We start from the raw sequence: 17,511 nt of genomic DNA, 5'->3' as shown, positions 1-17,511 counted from the left end.
TGAGCGCAGCTTTGTTTTATTGATGCTCATTACAGAGAAAACTTGCTCACAAAGACATGTGGTTCCAAACATGCTCAACACTTTTGCAGCAAGGGCTGTCGAGTTGGGGTGACCTGGCAAGAGATACTGATAAAATATGTCCAAGCCAGCTGTGGCAAATTAGCCCTTCAAATCTGAGTCACGAAAATGTGAAATTAACACCTTCATGACGTTAACACGTAAACACGTTTGACACCCCTGTTCTAAATCTAAAGGGAAATTTTGACACATTCGAGATTCTCCTCTGAAAATTGTGACACCACACACAATACAGTGAAATTCTATGAAATCAGAATTATTGCTTCAGTAATATTTGGCCGATGTATGTATATGTATATATTTATGTAGCACTTTTGTTTCTATTCTGTCTACCAGTTACTACTTAGTTATTGTAGCCTACAACAGAGTTAGGAAGTCCCTATAACAGATATATTCCTGTGTTGCAGAAGAACCTCAGCGATATTGATGAAAAATGATGGGCTCTGACTGCCATTGTTTTACATACATTCAAACTTAAACTTACACGGGGTCAAACTAGCAGTAGCAGCTACAGGTAAACAAGCCGGCTGTCGGGGGTGCGCGCGCAGCTCAGAGATGACATCTTCCAGGTCGGAGGTAGTGGGTCAACCTACAGACCGCGGATGTTGAGAGAGCTTTCTCTACCGCCGGTCCCAAACTTTGGAATGACCTCCCACTGCACGTACGACAAGCCCCCTCACTGTCCATTTTTAAAACTCATCTTAAAACCCATTTTTATTCTTTGGCTTTCAACCCAGCATGAGATTCTGCTCTGTTTTAGTGTTTTATCGTTTTAACTTGGTTACTGTTCTCTTGTTTTTATTTTTATATTGTTTTATGTTTTTATGTTTTACGTTCTACGTTCTATTTCTCATTTATGTACAGCACTTTGTCCCAGCTGTTGCTGTTTAAAGTGCTTTATAAATAAAGTTGAGTTGAGTTGAGTTGAGTTGATAACAGACAGAGGGGAATAGCACTAGTAACAAAATATTGGTGAAATGAACTAGTTTTGTGGCAGATAATGCTCATAGAGGCTGCGCTTCAGTGCCCCGAACGCTCCAGTCCAGTCCGGTCCAGGTTGTAAAAAAACTGTAGTTCCCCTTTAAGTAGTTTCTGTGCTTACAATAATGTTTGTGTCTTAATTGAGAAAAATAACTTTTTCTCTGATCTAAAACAGAGCTCTGAGCTGATCTCCTCTGAAGATAAGGGGTCAGGTGATTGGCAGCCCCAAAAGAATGGAACAGAAGAAGAGGATTCTGAAGAGGAGGAGGAGGAAGAGGAGGCCAGTGTGAAGCGAAGGCTTCCCCAGCTGCGAAAGAAAAGGCCTGCACCCACACCCGGGAACAGTCCGGTGAGAGCTCCAATTTAATAAAGTTGGAATTTCTCTAATCCACCCAGTCATGGCCCATAGCCATGACAATAGCATTTCATGATGATGATATGATAACAACATAAACATTTCATTTTTAAGTATGATAACTAACAACAGCAGAGCTAGGGAGAGGAAGTGTTGGTAAACCTAAATTTGGTTGAAAAAATTTCCACATTGAAGCCACTGATACATAGAAACTTGGCATTCACTATTTTGTGTTTCTGATAATATGGGGTTTTCTGTCTGTAGGAGATGACAAAAAAGGCAAAGATGGCTGCACAAGTCCCTCCCCGGGTAGGTGTACTTGTATTAGACAATCTGGCTCTATTGACGCCTTTAAATCTAAACTCAAAACTCACTTTTTTGACTTAGGCTTTAATTAGTCCTTGACATCGACTGCTAGCTTCCTCGGTGGGTCGGTCTCAGTCTCGATGAGTAATCTATAGTATTAGATTCCACATTGTCCTGAAACAAGCTATTGTTTTGAAGAAAGTTGCATAACTGACAGGGGAGGTTAGAAATGGGTCTACAGTTCGCCAATACACCTGAATCTAGAGTAGGCTTTTTAAGAAGAGGTTTAACTACAGCTAATTTAAATGACTGAGGTACATAACCTGTAACTAGAGACAGTTTGATCACGTCTAAGAAAGAATCAGAATCAGAATCCTTTATTAAGAACTTCTTTAAGCAGACTGGTTGGGACGGGGTCTAGGAGACAAGTCGATGGTTTTGACAAAGAGATCGTTGAGGTTAATTGTTGAAGCTTGATTGGAGAAAAACTGTCCAGGTATACAGCAGGTTTTACAGCTGAGTTTAAAGTTCCTGTGCACTTGACACTAACAAATCTGAAGATCAGTATTGGTGTATTTTACTTGAGAACCTGTTAGTGTTTATTTTTGATTTTTTTCTCTCAGATGAATTGGGCAGGGTGCCTGAGGAGAAGAGGACATCATGGAGACAAAGAAGTCAAAGTGGAGAGAGGGCATCCAAGGAGAAAAGGAACAGTTGGAGAAGAAGCGGGATGTCCGAGGAGAAGAGGATGACATGGAGACAAAGAAGTCAAAATGGGTTTTAACAACAGTTAAACAGTCAATGGGTTAAACAGTCAATGGGTTTTAACAAATAAGGTGCGAGTGACTTTGGAATCTTACTATAAGCATGTACTTTTACAAGTTACAATATATCTGACGAGAAAAAAAGGCAATTACACTGATTTACCGTGTGCTCCCGAATTAGAAGTCCATCTTCCTTACCAAGGTAGAGGCAAAGAGCCTTGAGAACTGCTGCCTTTTTGAGATTAACATCACTTGTAGCCTGTGTGAAGAGATTCCACCGATTAAAACATTCAGAAACACATAAATAACTGCAAAGAAATTTTCCAATATCCAACCTGTGGTAACCTACAAACATTGACTTCCAATCAGCTTTGTCAAGTTTGATCTATATAGCTCAAAAATATGTCAAACATACTGTAAAAGGTCATCCTTTTTTAATTACAAAATAGCTGAAGCGTGGCCTAGTTTTTATTTTTTTTAAAGTGAGGTATGAATATGTTTTAACTCCTGTTTATTAAGGGATATACAGTACAACCAACATCTACAGCCCGATCTTTTTATCACCACCTAAGAAAACAGGATTGAACTGGCACCTGTCTGATCACATGGCTGCATCTCTCGCCCATATGGTATTATTGCCTTAAAAAGACAATATTTCTTTAGAAATTATTTTTGCACCTTGCAAATAATCCAGGCTGTTACTGATGATGCAAACTGGGGCTTCATATGGACAATACAATTACACAGTGATTGCAATTAACATTGTATATTTAATATGCTGTTCTGTTTTAAGGGTGACTTTAACATCTGTCTATTTTCTGGCCAGAAACATCTCCCTTCTTCTGGAAAACAGATGTCAACTGGGGTAAAAGATTGTCCAACTGTACCATGAAGTTTGTCTCAAGTGGAAGTGTTGTAATCTGCTGGAATTAGGCATTTATCTGTTAGAAGTTAGAAGAGTAGCTTGCCATAGAGTTCTTCTGCCCCCAAGTGGCCAAAATAAAGAACTGCTTCCTCTACAGGAGATTTTTCTCTCTCCAAATGTTGGTTGTTTTACCGTATCAGACTTTAAATTTTAACAGGTGCACACTGAAATTGCACAATAAGAAGAGAGGAAAAGGCAAGCATGTATTTACCTCATCAGTATGAAAGAATGCAGACCATCTGGCTTTAAACTCTCTGGCTGCTGGGTTTTGCTTCACCACCTCACTGTTTCTTTGTCTGACATCATTCAAAAGTTCAACTCTCACATTTTCAAGACTTTCATCTGTGAGGGTGTGATGGACAATTTAATTTTAATTTTAATTTTAATTTTAATTTTAATGAAACGCTACAGATTGGATGGTGCAGGAATCATGTTTGTGATTGCACTTACATCTCCAACCCAACGCCACAATGCAATACCACCCAAAATGAAAGCCAACCAACGCTGCTTCTTATAGGCCAGTCAGCAATCACAGACATTACCCTCGTTAATACCAAATTGAGTTAAAATGTTGAAAGTGCAAAAATTACCAGCATGGCAATTAATAGAAGCAAATAAATATAAGAATACTGTGCAAGTGGGCCTAAGTTTTCACACATTTTGTAGGATAATTTTAAAGTATAGCTTACTATTCATTTAACAGATATTTTCTTTTATGTGAAATAATATTTACAATTACACAGTCTTCAAAAGATTAGATTCTATGATTAAGTTTATCGATTTGAGGGTCCATCCTTTGCCCATTATCACCAAAAGTATATTTTTTATCTAGCTTTTAGGATCAACCAATCACAGCTTTTGTAATGATGACTCATACCTAGCAACGGGGTCAACCACACCTCCTCACTAAGATAGGAGTTTCTGTCCATTCCTTGCTCAGCATTGTCTGAGAATAATCTGGAATCACTCCTAAGCTAAGACTCCTTGCTAGGAATTTTTAGGTTAAGTTAGGAGCTCTCTGAGAGGATTCTCAGAATCTTTAGGAATATGGGCCCAGGTAAATATTTGTACTTAGATCTGTATCAAGACAACACAATGTCAACTTCACGGTTGACCTTTCCTCCAATACAGTAATGATGACATTAGTGTTCTGTTATTTTGTCACTTTTTGAATTAAATTCTTGAGAATTTGGACAAAACTGGTTTAAACTTTGAAAAAAAACCCAAGAAGAAATCTATACTCATGTTTATAGAACAATTTCTCAACAATTAAGTACAGTAATGTAAGTAAAGTTTTATGTCATTTGTTCATAAAATATGTGTTTTTCCTGTCATAACTTAGTTTTTGTCAACACCGTTAGACACAATAGAAAATTAATCATTCCTATTTGTTTGGTCTGCTATAGATTTAACCCTTGTGTCTTCACCTTGACTACACACATGTTAAATGTTGAATATTCCTTTTTATTAAATTTTTATGCTGTGTCACATGTGCTCTTTGAAAACTCTTACGTCACAAAAGTCTTATCATTTGCATTTAATACAAAGAATAAAAGTTCTGGACATAAAAGAACACATTATTTCATTTAAAGAAACAACTACATTAATAATTTGGCTGTTTTAGAGAAACAGTTTGGAAAGTATTCAAAAATACATACAAAATACTAAAGATTTTCTCCACTCAAATACATTTAACTTTGCTCATCCACTTAATTAAACAATTTGGTACAACAAATAACTTATCATGTAAATTTTACTTTCTTTCACCACTGTCAGACAGAGAAAATGATGGTGTTGACAAAAATAACAAACCTATAGGAACTTTTTTGACCTTTTTATTTTAGCAGATGTGAAGAGTTGTAGGGGGGTCGTCAGGAATATAGCTGACTATGTATTTGTCTGATTTTACTGCTAAATTATAAATGGCTTTTTGCTGTGACGCTAGTTTGGATGCCTCTTTCCTTTTATTTTATTCCAGGTTGTTAAGGACAAACGCCTAAAGACATATTCGCCATAACGAACCCCTGCTTATGGTAAATATACCATATTTCAATATATTTCCATTGCACAGTCAGTGGTGTAGATGTCAGCGTTAGATGTTAACTACTATCTGATATTATTTTGCTTCTGGATTCTTTCTCTTCAGAAAAATTGGTCAGAGATTATCAAGGCCACGTTGCGGGTGCCAACCCCACAAAGAAAATGCTGGAGAACGCTAAACAGTGTTCAATGCACATCATTCAGTTTTTGCGGTTCATGGCCAACTCAAAAATCCCAAATGTGGATTTACTCTTTCTGAAGAATTATGGAAGAGTTCGAGAGTAAGACTACACATTTTTTAAAGATTTATCTCTTGGAATTGATGTGTAATTAAAATAAAAGACATGAACTTGAAAAAAATGTTCACCAAGGTTTGTGGCTGAACTCAAAGGGCGTGGATTCAAACCGAAAACACAGAAAATGTACCTCACTGATGTGAGGTGAGGTGTGATTGGATAAAAGTCTACAGTAACTGAAGGAACTTACAGCACCATGAGTGAGGAGGGCTTTGCTGTCCTTCAAGACAGTATTGAGGGCAAAATAGCGCCCCTGGAAGTCAAAAGATGTCATGATCATGATAATGATATATAGGAAATATTAAGGATATAGATGAAAAAAGACTTGACTTTATTGATCCCTTTGAGATGACTCCCTCAGGAAAATTGAATTTCCAGCTGCTTACAAAGTAAGGAAGCAGCACACAAGGCAGTTTGCAAACAACAACAACAACTACTCGCAAACGGGTGTATAAATATATATATACATATAAAAATAAGAAAAAAAATGAACAATAAACTCTTAGCTAAAAATAAACAATAAATTCTTGGTTAAAAATAGAAAGTAGAGATAAGAAGAAAATGAAAATAAATATAGAGGACTGTATATGGCATTGTGTTATTGTACAGTGGATAAATACAAGATACAGTTCAGTCACCAAACACGCTTAATTTTGTGGATTGTTACTCTTCATCTTGTGCCCTGATCAGGTTAATTAATAAGAAAGACAGATGATAAAGCTAAGATTCAACTATAATTCTCCTTGAGCATTAACATTCCAGGTCTGTCCTAATGTATACTTGTTAATTGATAGTATCAAGGATCAGGTAATACTGTATGTACCTTGCATGTACTTTGTGAATGTGGTAAAATGAATCCTTTATATTTTGTTTTTTGATCTTTTGTTTGTTTCAACTCACGCTTATGCACATAAATATGTATATATACTGTATATGGATTTGTATTATTCACCCCTTTGGATGTTTTCCTCTTATATATAAAAAAATATACAAAAAAAGAAACATTTTCAGAAATGGGGGAAAGCTGAAAATTCGGTATACAACAACTGTTGCCTGGGTTCTTCATCAGTCAAAGCTTTATTGTAGAGTGGCAAAGAGAAAACCACTGTTGAAGAAAGCTCATTAAATCTCAACTAGTGTTCACCCAAAGGCATGCGGGTCAACTGGAAGAAGTTTCTTTGAATAAAAAAATATTATTCATTTAATTTGCTGAGTAGCACGTTACCTTTCCTTCGTTAAATCGCCATTACATTGTGACTTCCGCCGGTATGCTTTTAATGTGAAATCTGACCGGAAGTTGGCTGTCATACAACCGCCAGCGTAACAACTCCGAGCCACAGCAACAGCTCCGTGCCACCGCTGAAGTCGATGAAACAGGGTAAACAAGCGGCGTGTTCAGTAAGTATTCAGTATTTTCTTGAGATATACAGTAGCGTAATGCCATGACAGTTTGATGCGTTGTGTAGTCATTTATTTATTTACTAAAACTGTCGGCTTTCTTGTTTAAGGGTCGCTAGCCGAACACAGGTGTATCACTAATTAGCACTTGCTAGAGTTAACAGTCAGCTAATTAAGACAGTTATCAGAGTTTTCGGGTACCATGGTGGACTGACTCGTTAAAATTAAGGTCATTTGCATGTTCGGGTGTCAGTTATCTTATTTATTTTTCTTTTTTATCTGTGCCAGGGTAGGAGTATAGCGGCCATATTCATCGAGTCCATCACACCTGGTGTGGGGGGATGGGTGATTGGTTTCGCAGCACAATGCACTTGACTCGATCCAAATTTAACCTGAAGTCATGCTTATGTGGGCGACGATAATCCAACCATGTTGAAGCAGGCAAAGTTTTTAGAGCCATGCTTTTCAGACAAGGCGCAGTTAATTTCGAACGATTTTAATGTTGGTTGGTTATAGTTATTAAGCAGTGTAGCAAGCCAGGTTTTGCTTGGAATATTACTTAAAAACGTAGTGGACGTGTAACCTAAATCATGCCAGTGGAAATCAAATTCAGAGAATATATATCTTTATATCATAGAAGAAAATAATAAACGAGCAATATGTTAAATGAAGGATTTAGGGAACCTACTGTTGGAGCCATATTGCTCATATATGAAATGTTTCTGTTTGAATACTGGTATTTATGCGTTTTATTTTTATGTTTAGAATTATTATATTATTGTAGGCTACATATTTTCATGAAACAGTGTTATGCCTTGGTTAGTTGAAATGATTGTTCCCCCTATGGTTTGCTTATGGTATCATCTGTGGCTTGATGATTAATTGTCAGGTGTGTTTAAACGGGAAAGCAGGAAGTGATTTCCCTTGGACATGGACGGGGTGATCGTACAGTTTTTTAACCACCGAATACCATCAGTTTACTATCAGTTTCGTTTCATTTGTTGATTATCCATTGGTTGATCGTTTGGAATTGTGCATCCTGATTTATGGAGTTCGTTTGGGATCGCAATAAATTGCTTTGGATTAATTAAGATAGACTACTGGGCGATTGTTGGAAGGTGCGTCTGAAAAGGTTTACCCCGATCTAGACTCGACTGTACTGATTGATTTCATTACACAATAAACTCAATATTTCACAACTAAGTTTAGGTTGGATTTAACAGAAATTGAGTTGGCATAGCACAATAAAAAGAACAGAAGACCAAGTACTCTGTTGTTTGAGTCTCGTCATCAGTTTAAATGCTTCAAAAGTGGCAGGTGGAGAGAGATGGTAAAAATTGAATGTTTGCACTTCCTGTTTCTCAGTTTGCTAAGGGGAAGAGTCCATATGTTACTCAGGTAACATATTGTTTAAAACCCTGTAATCTAATTTAACTAGAAGTGATGCCTAAGCTATCTCATTTTTTATTAATTTCTTTGCAGTTTGAAATGCCACCAAGGATCAGTCTTCTTAAAGATGCCTGTCACCATGTTGTTTTAAAGACTGACAAAACATGGAGATTGGAGGTGAAGTACATCAATGCAGTGAAAGGTAAGATGGTGTTAGATTAGATTAGATTAGATTGTACTTTATTTATCCCTTGGGAAGGTTCCCTCAGGGAAATTGAGGTTCCAGCAGCATCACAAAGACCGACAGTACAGTAAAAAAGTGAAAAGAAAAGAAAAGCACACAGAGTTCAAATAGACAAAAAGTAGAAGTAAAAGCACAAAAAGAGCACAGTTGTGTGTAGGACAGGTACAGTGCAAGTATAAAAATATAAATACAAAAATATAATAATATAAGAAAAATGGTACATTGCACAGTAGATATTGCAGTTATTGTTGTTATTGCACAGAGATATTGTACAGTTATTGTAGTTACTGGACATTTACAGCACTACAGATCTAGGTGTTCAGGTCATGTTGAATGCACCTTCCCCACCCCCACTCTCCTGCTACTCCTCCCCCTCCCACCAAGTGCAGAGTTATAGAGTTTGATGGCTCGTGGGACAAAGGAGTCTTTGAGTCTGTTTGTTTTGCACTTAGGGAGGAGCAGCCTGTTGCTGAGAATAAATGTTATTGTTGTTAGTGTTAAATGTGTTATTGTTTATCCGGCTGTCTATCTAGATGTATAGATGGACAAGTGGTGATAAGTTTCTTATCAGTACATATACTCCTCATCAGTTCTTTTGCTTACGATTTTCTTTTTCCAAGAATAGATTCAGAAACAGATGATCATTTTTTATTCATTTTTATGTTACATTATGTTGTTTCTAGAGCAGCAACAGTAAAGCTAACAGCAGGAAAAACCACTATATAAACTAATATATCACTAGAAATTAGTCAAAATGTCGGTAAAATAAATACATATTCTTGAAATCGTAATATTGAGTGATGTTTAGAAAGGATACAGAATACAGACGTCATACAGTAACAGCCATTCATCCTGTCCTCCTCCCTCTGCTGAGGTGATGCACTGCCTGCATGTATCACCTCAGCAGCAGCTGCGTGGCTGAACCGTATACCAGCAGGGTCACCTTAATAGCTGGCAGTTGGCAGCACATCTCAATCATGCAGCCATGAAGTGAACTTAAATGTTGAAAAGGGAAAAAGCAGGAAGTGGAAGATAAAAATGATAAAAATGGATTTAAAATCCTTTATTCAAAACATGGCAAGGTACAGGAATGTGTTCTTGTGATGGATATAATAATGGATGCAATTTAATGTTTGGGTATTTCTTATAAGTGTAGGATGTACAGAATGAACATGTGGGGGAGGTGTGTCGTCTTAAACGTGACTTGTATTGGGATGTCCTGATGTCAGCCTCCTGTATTCACCAGAGCTGGGAATTGTGGAGTCATCAAGTCATCTCCATGCCATGTATTTGTTCTGCTCAGTCACTGAACCAGGTGCATTCACTAATTAGCTCACCTTCCTGGCTGAAGAGCTGTGCTGATTGGACTCAGCTGGTTTAGTGCATGAAAAGAACAAATACATGGCATGGAGATGATGTGACGACTCCACAATTCCCACCTCTAGTATTCACTCAGTCAGGGTTAGGTGGCCCCCCTTACCAAGGTTATCAACATTTTTGCCCTCTGTTCACCATTTTGTACCCTGATGAATGCCTTTTAGGTTGAAACAGGGCAGTGTTTTATCGTTCCATAAGTAGCCATTTTTTGAACAAAGGCATTTAAATCCAACTCAAGCATTTTTGTCCTGCTCCATGTTCCTGCTCCATTGCTTTTTTTCTCATGTTGACCCTTTTCTTTAAGAGCCCCAGCATTTTATTTAGTGTGACAGTATAAAGACAGGGCATGAGCACACCACTACCACTTTTTCATAAATTCAAATTAGACATTATTCTCGCTCTTTATCTACAGTGTGTGTTTTTAATACATTTAGCTACGGATCAAAAAACAATTGTAGTGGACATAATTTGTTTTTTTTGTCCTTAATTTTTTTCTTACAGGACGTGGTTTATTCACCCGAGTTTCATTCTGCAAAGGATACTTTGTAGTTGAATGCAGTGGAGATTTGATTGATGATGACGAAGCCCAGAGGGGAAGAAGCTCTTACCACCCCTCATGCTCTACATTTTTGTTTGCATTCAAGTGGAGAGGGAAAACATGGTGGTAAGAGTTTCAGTTACTATACTGCTTTATAGTTATATACATTGTTAAATTTTTTCTTCAACAATATCTTTATTAGATTTTTTAACAACCCTAGAGCTGAATGAAAGGGCAATGTACAACAATATGACAAATAGGTACCAGATCAGCCCATCCCCACAGGTCCGACCATACATTCCTACAGAGTGTGTACCAAGTCAGATTAGTAAGAATAAATACAAGCCTTCAGTATATCATAAAAGAAAGAAAGAAACAAACAAACAAACAAACATATATAGCCTAAAACACAACTGTTGCAGAGAGGGATTAAATGGCAGGGAGAGGTAGAAAAAAAAATTAAGACAAATAAAAATAAAGCTAGAAACAGCACCAAATGATGAATAAGCATGTTTAACAATCACATGACATTGTTTAAATATAAGAGGATTACTGTATTGTGGACTCCGTGTCCACATATGGTAGAAAACCACCCCAGATCTTTTGGAACTCTCCAGGTTTACCCTTCAAATTATACATAGTCTTTTCACCTGGTATGCATGATGCTAATACATCTTTCCAATGCATAGCTATACATTTGTTGGCTGTAATAAGGGCAATTCTAATAAATTTGAGTTGGTTTTTATTGACTTTCAACATAGATGTGTCACCCAGGAGAATTACTCTTAGCTCTGCGGGGATGGTTAGTCCTGTAATATCATTAAGCACTTTGACTATAGACATTTTATGTAGTCTGTCAGGGGTATAGTATGTTCTATGAATAAGATTGTATTGTGTAATTTTATGTCTAGAGTTAAAAGAAAAACACTGACTACTAGTACACAATGATCCCCTTCTTCAAAATTACACTCCAGGTCTTCTTCCTGTTTACATTTCACTCTTAGCTCTTCCCAACCTCTAATCTGAGAAATTCCTGAGTAAGAGTAGTATATTTACGCTGCCTGTGACGCATACCGGGACTTCTGTGAGATCGAAAGCTGTTGTTTACTGTGTCTCTCTCTTTCTCTATCCATCTTGGCTGTTTTTCTTCGATTTCTGAGTATTTCATAGTCAAACTGGTTTTGTACTGCAGCTAACGTTAGACTTTATAACTTGTATGTACTTTGTCGAACCGCTTTTCTGTTACTGGGTAGTCTGTTACTGCCCGGTTAGCTTCCTAGGCTTAGCCTAGCTCACTGCTTTTTGCCTTTCACCGCAGTCGACACAGCCTCGACAAACAAGTGTTACGATGGCTTGTGCTGACTGTTCTGCAGTTGCAGATAGGGTGTCTCTATTAGAGAGACGTGTCCGTGAGCTAGAACAGCTTCTCTCAGTTAGAAACACGGGCACTGCAGATAGTGTTAGCCCCAGGCCTGATAGCAGGCCTGCTAGCCTTAGCACTAGCTTAGTCTCGTCGGCAGCTGCTGTGGAATTTGTCCCTGCTCGGTCGCGGCGTGGAAGGCGCGGGAGCAAGCCACTGGTTGTGTGGCCTTCATCCTACTGGAGTCGGCGCTGCTGCTTTGTCTAGCAATATAGACAGGTGTTTGATGCAGGTTTGACATCAGGGATGTAGCATTTGGCAGGTCACAGGTGACTAGAGAGCCTGCTAGCGATACAGTCAATGCTGGTGTGGAGTCTAGTTAACATGGTATTGTAGTGCAGAGTACCAGACTGATACCCTAGTTTGCAACATTGAGACTGTCACCTTCCCCCGCCACTCTCTCATTGAATCATGCTCTAAATATGCGCGGGGCTTCTAACCGACGTGTACCCGGTTACACGTCTGAGATTTATGATCTCTTTCTATCGCAGTTGCCTCCATTCAACCGCCTCCTAATCCCATTAAATCAAAGCCATTCCAGTAGTTATCAGACAAAAACGTTTATTCAACGTTATTCTGTTATTCTTAACCCTGTTAAAAGAGCTTTTTCCTCACTCGAATCGAGGGTCGAAGGACAGAGGGTGTCGTCTCTGTACAGATTGTAAAGCCCTCTGAGGCAAACTGTGATTTGTGAATTTGGCCTATACAAATAAAATTTGATTTGATTTGATTCTTGTAGACCTATTTCAAATAGGTACTAAATTAAAGCCAACATAACAGATAAATCACAGAGCTTCATTTAACATTTTAAGGCTTAGGCCTACTTATGACAGAAAGTAAAATGAGTTGAAAATAAAATCTATCATTTTGACAGAAAAGAAAACGTGAGTGAAAGCTGAAAAAGGTTTAACCTTCTTCTTTAATCATTGTTTTAACTATTTCTCACAGTTGTACAATTTGTTTTTAAACTTATAGTTCAAACTGCATCCCTCTCTCGCAACGGAAGCTGCCTCTGAATTTTAATACGTCTCATAGTAAAAGTAATCTGGAATTGGCGATAGAAAGAAACTAAAAAAGAAGCCAAAGTATGCTGAAGTGAGAGGAAAAAACTTCACCTTTATATCCACAAAGCTAAAAAAGTAGAGGGGGAATCTCACAATTATTCACTAAAACTGTCCGGGGGGGGGGGGGGGGGGGATGTTTTTTTCCTCCTCTTTAGACGCGAGGATATGTGATCAGGTCGTAAAAAGCCGACACAGAACACCAACCAACAATATAATGTATACAACAACACGTAACAATAAAGGCTAAAATAAAAAGCCATTACAATTTTTTTTCGATTGCTAAGGAGCATTGGTCGAAACTGAAGCGACATGTTCAAAACTCTTAACACAGTCTGCATTTCCATCTTGCAGCTCAGCTCAACAGTTAATCTCATGCCCAAAAGTGTGTCTCACAACACACACAATCACTCTTAACAAACGGAACGGCAAAATACTAACAACAAAGAACATTACATCAAATACATCTTATATTTCAAGTTTGAATGATTTTTGTCAGGTAAATCAGTATTTTATATAGGATCTTTTGCACTTTAATGGTTCTAAATTATAGTATATGCTGTAATATATTGCAACAACACTGAATCAGGAATGCAGAGATTTATTCAAGAACATTTGTGCTTTTGCATAAGTACTTCAGGACCATACAAAAAATAAAGATTACGTAAACAGAATAATGCAGAATCTCAGAATTCCAGGGGTAGAATACAAATTACAGTAAGAGATAAAACTAAACTCCTTCCTCTCCTGGCTGCTCTTCTCTCTCTACCAACTTTGCCCGCTGCTCTTTGATCCATACTTGCACAGGAAAAAGAATCAGAAGCCACTCCTTTTGTATATGCTGTTATGGCTACTCTTGCATTCAAAAAAGGTCAGAGTAGTTTCTGAGGAGGAGGTCCACGACTCACTAAATAATAAGCACTCGCGGAGATGTTTCCAGTTTCAACAAAAAGTTTTGAATTTATTTACATAAACAGAAATATTCTCCGGGTTGACTTCAGACAATGAGCAAATAAAAAACGTAATTTAGTGGTTGATAAACTGTTTCACTCCTCACTCCTTCAACACAAAAAACAGACAAAAGCACAAACCAGCTGTCCTCTCTCCCTAATCACAGGAGGAGGATGGCCTGACTAGGAGGAGGGACCTGAGCAGCAAAACGATCATAAATAATAGTTCATGTACAATATATATCCTGAATAGTCATCCTTATCATTAGCATTATTTTATACCATTACCATATACCATTTTCCAAATAATTAATACAAAGAATCAATAGGCTCCAACATCCCGGCCCCTAATTGTTGGCTTTAGCAAAACAATTACATAAATAAGATTCAAAAGGAGCCAAAATAGAACAATTACACAAGGGAAATTAATTATGCTCTTTAAATTCAAAGTCCATTCAGTTACTTGATGATGACTGTCTGTCTTCTCAGAGTTCATAATCGTGTCAGAATATCTGAAACGGTCCATAGTGAAGGCTGGAAAATCACGGCCTCTCTCCATTTATCCTGCTGCCTCCATTAGAAGACAGAGCTTATCTATTGGTCGTTGAATCGCACTGCTTTTGGTTTTAACCAAAACACTTCTCACACAGCCCTTGGCATCTGGAAATGTCTTTACAACACGGCCCATAATCCATGAGTTCCTTGGTGCTGTGTTATCAACAATGATGACCAGATCTCCAGGACTCAAGTTCCTTTTTATGCTCTTCCACTTACTTCTTTCTTGCATGAGAGGAAGATACTCTTTTGTCCACCATCTCCAGAAGAGATCTGTAAGGTACTGTGCTTGTCTCCACCTCTTCCTTGAATAATGATCTCCTGGTGGCATAGTTGTTTCGCTTTCAGTTGGAGCAAATGGTTTGGGGTTGGTGGTTCCAAATCATTGGGTTCACTTGACACTGTAGTTATCGGTCGGTCATTCAGGATGGCTTCTACCTCACACAGTGCTGTTGATAGAGTTTCATCGTCCAGCGTTTGTTGTTTTAGAACAGATGTGAGGATCTTTTTGACTAGTCTGATCAGTCTTTCCCAGACTCCGCCGTGGTGGGCTCACAAAGGAGGGTTAAGTCCATTTTACTCCCTCTGTTTAAAAGGGTGTTTTGAATCTTCTGATGATTCAGCTCTTTCAAAGCTTCTTGTAGTTCCCTTTGGGCCCCGACAAAGTTTGTCCCACAGTCCGTCCTGATACTTATAACTGCTCCTCTCCTGCAGATGAATCTGCGTATAGCATTTATGCATGAGTCTGTGGTTAGGAAGTTTGCCATCTCCAGGTGGATAGCTGACTCACCAGGCAGTGTGTCTGACTCCTTCTTAGCTGACTTAGCAATTTAAGTAGTTTTTTCACCTTCAATATCCAGGCTACAGACCTCTGAAGTCGGTTCCATGATGAGTGATACTTGATTAATGTGCATATCGGATGTTGGTTTTCAATCCTCACAGTTAACTGTGATCTCCTTTTCCACACTGTTAACTGTGACCTCCTTTTTCACCTCAGGGTCATTTGCTGATATCTCTCCTAGACCTTGTGTGATCTTTGGCCATGTCTTTTTTTCCTCTGACCAGGTATTCAGGACCTCTCAGCCATCTTGATCTTAAGAAAGATTCCACGTGCAATCCTCGTGATGCGTCGTCAGCTGGATTGTCTCTTGAATTTATGTATCTCCACTGGCTTGTGTGAGAGAGATCATGGATCATTGCAACTCTGTTGGATACAAATGTATGAAATCTCTTTGTTTGATTGTGAATATACTTCAATACAGGTGTACTATCTGTCCAGAAAGTTGAATCTGTGAGTGGTAAATGCAGCTCCTTCCTCAGCATCCGATCCACTTTTACAGCCAATGTTGCTGCAGTGAGTTCAAGCCTGGGTATGGTGATCTGCTTGAGAGGTGAGAGTCTGGCTTTTCCAAATATAAAGGAGATATGGATTTTGCCTTGGTGATTTGTTAGTCTAAGGTAGCTTACTGTACCATAACCTGACTCACTTGCATCGCAGAAGTGATGCAGCTCAGCGGTCGCCACTGGGTCGTAGTTCTCAGGCTTTATACATCTTGCTGCTTGAAACCCACGTAACTGAATTAATTCCCCGATCCATCTCTGCCAGGGCATTGCAAATTCCTGTGGAATAACTTGATCCCATCCATACCTGGATTTGCAGAGCTCTTGCAGTAGTTGTTTGGCTTTCAGGATGAAAGGAGAGAGAAAACCTAATGGGTCATAAACTGAACTTACTGTGGAGAGTATACCTCTTCTGGTTGCAGGCCGGCTGTTGACAGTTACTTTAAAGCTGAAGGTGTCACTGTGGGTGTTCCAGTGGATTCCAAGTGCAGGCTCGACTGTGATTTGTTCTTTCAGCTTTTCTTTACCCAGGTCCAGTTCCTTGACTGCCTTTGCTCTGTGATGCTCAGGAATGCTTGCTAACACCTCACAGTTTTTGCTGACCCATTTTGTCAATGTGAAACCTCACTGATCGCAGGCTTTAGTGAGATCTTTGACAAGCTTTATGGCTCGGTCTGCTGTTGCCACAGATCGGAGGCAATCACCCACATAAGTTAGTTTTGATGGTTTTCATAACTTCATCAGAGTAATGCTTCTGGTTGTCATCAGCAGTTTGACGCAGGGCAAAATTAGCAATGCTCGGGGATGATACAGCGCCAAAGAGGTGAACTTTCATCCTGTAAACATCAAGCGGTTTGCTGATATCACCCTCTGGCCACCACAAAAACCTCAGAAAGTCTCTGTCCTTTTCATCAACATGTACTTGATAAAACATTGCCTCAATGTCTGCCATAACTGCAGTTTGTTCTTGGCGAAACCTTAATAGCACTCCGATGAGGGCGTTTGTTAAGTCTGGACCTTGGAGGAGCTCCTTATTCAGAGACGTTCCTTGAAATGAGGATGTACAGTCAAACACCACCCTCAGTTTGAGTTTTCGCTTGTGGTAGATGCCATCATGTGGGATATACCAGACCCGTCCATCCCCTCTGCGAAGCTGCTGAGGTGGAACCTTCTCTCCATAACCCTTTTTGAGAATGTCCTCCATGAAGGAGGTGTATTCCTCGGCATACGTCTTATCCTTCTTAAATTTTTTCATAAGGTGCAGTGTGCGTTCCTTTACCGTATCATAGTTATCAGGCATGACCTTGTCTTTATCCCTGAAAGGCAGTGGTAAATGACAGTGGCCATCTTTAAGGAATGCTGAGCTGGAATCAATCTCCATAAAACGTTTATCCTCAACTGACATCTCAATTTTCTCCTCATACATGTTCTCAGAGAAATCCTGGTTATATTGTCTGATGAGTAGATCCTTCAACTCAACAACAGAGATTCTG

General features: G+C 38.7%; 1 long non-coding RNA gene across 3 annotated transcripts in view; it reads left to right on the top strand.

The window, feature by feature from the left end:
• The first annotated feature begins 7,054 nt into the window (after positions 1-7,054).
• Positions 7,055-17,511, top strand: part of LOC311253936 — a 36,820-nt gene continuing 26,363 nt past the window's right edge. For all 3 annotated transcript variants that reach the window (XR_014622069.1, XR_014622070.1, XR_014622071.1), the window contains exons 1-3: positions 7,055-7,143; positions 8,626-8,734; positions 10,655-10,817. This is a non-coding gene — a long non-coding RNA (uncharacterized lncRNA). The remainder of the gene's footprint in view (positions 7,144-8,625; positions 8,735-10,654; positions 10,818-17,511) is intronic.

Source organism: Pagrus pagrus (assembly GCF_965226575.1).
Source record: "Pagrus pagrus genome assembly, contig: HAP1_SCAFFOLD_75, whole genome shotgun sequence".
Classification (NCBI taxonomy): domain Eukaryota; kingdom Metazoa; phylum Chordata; class Actinopteri; order Spariformes; family Sparidae; genus Pagrus; species Pagrus pagrus.
This window is presented reverse-complemented; position numbering and strand designations above follow the sequence as displayed.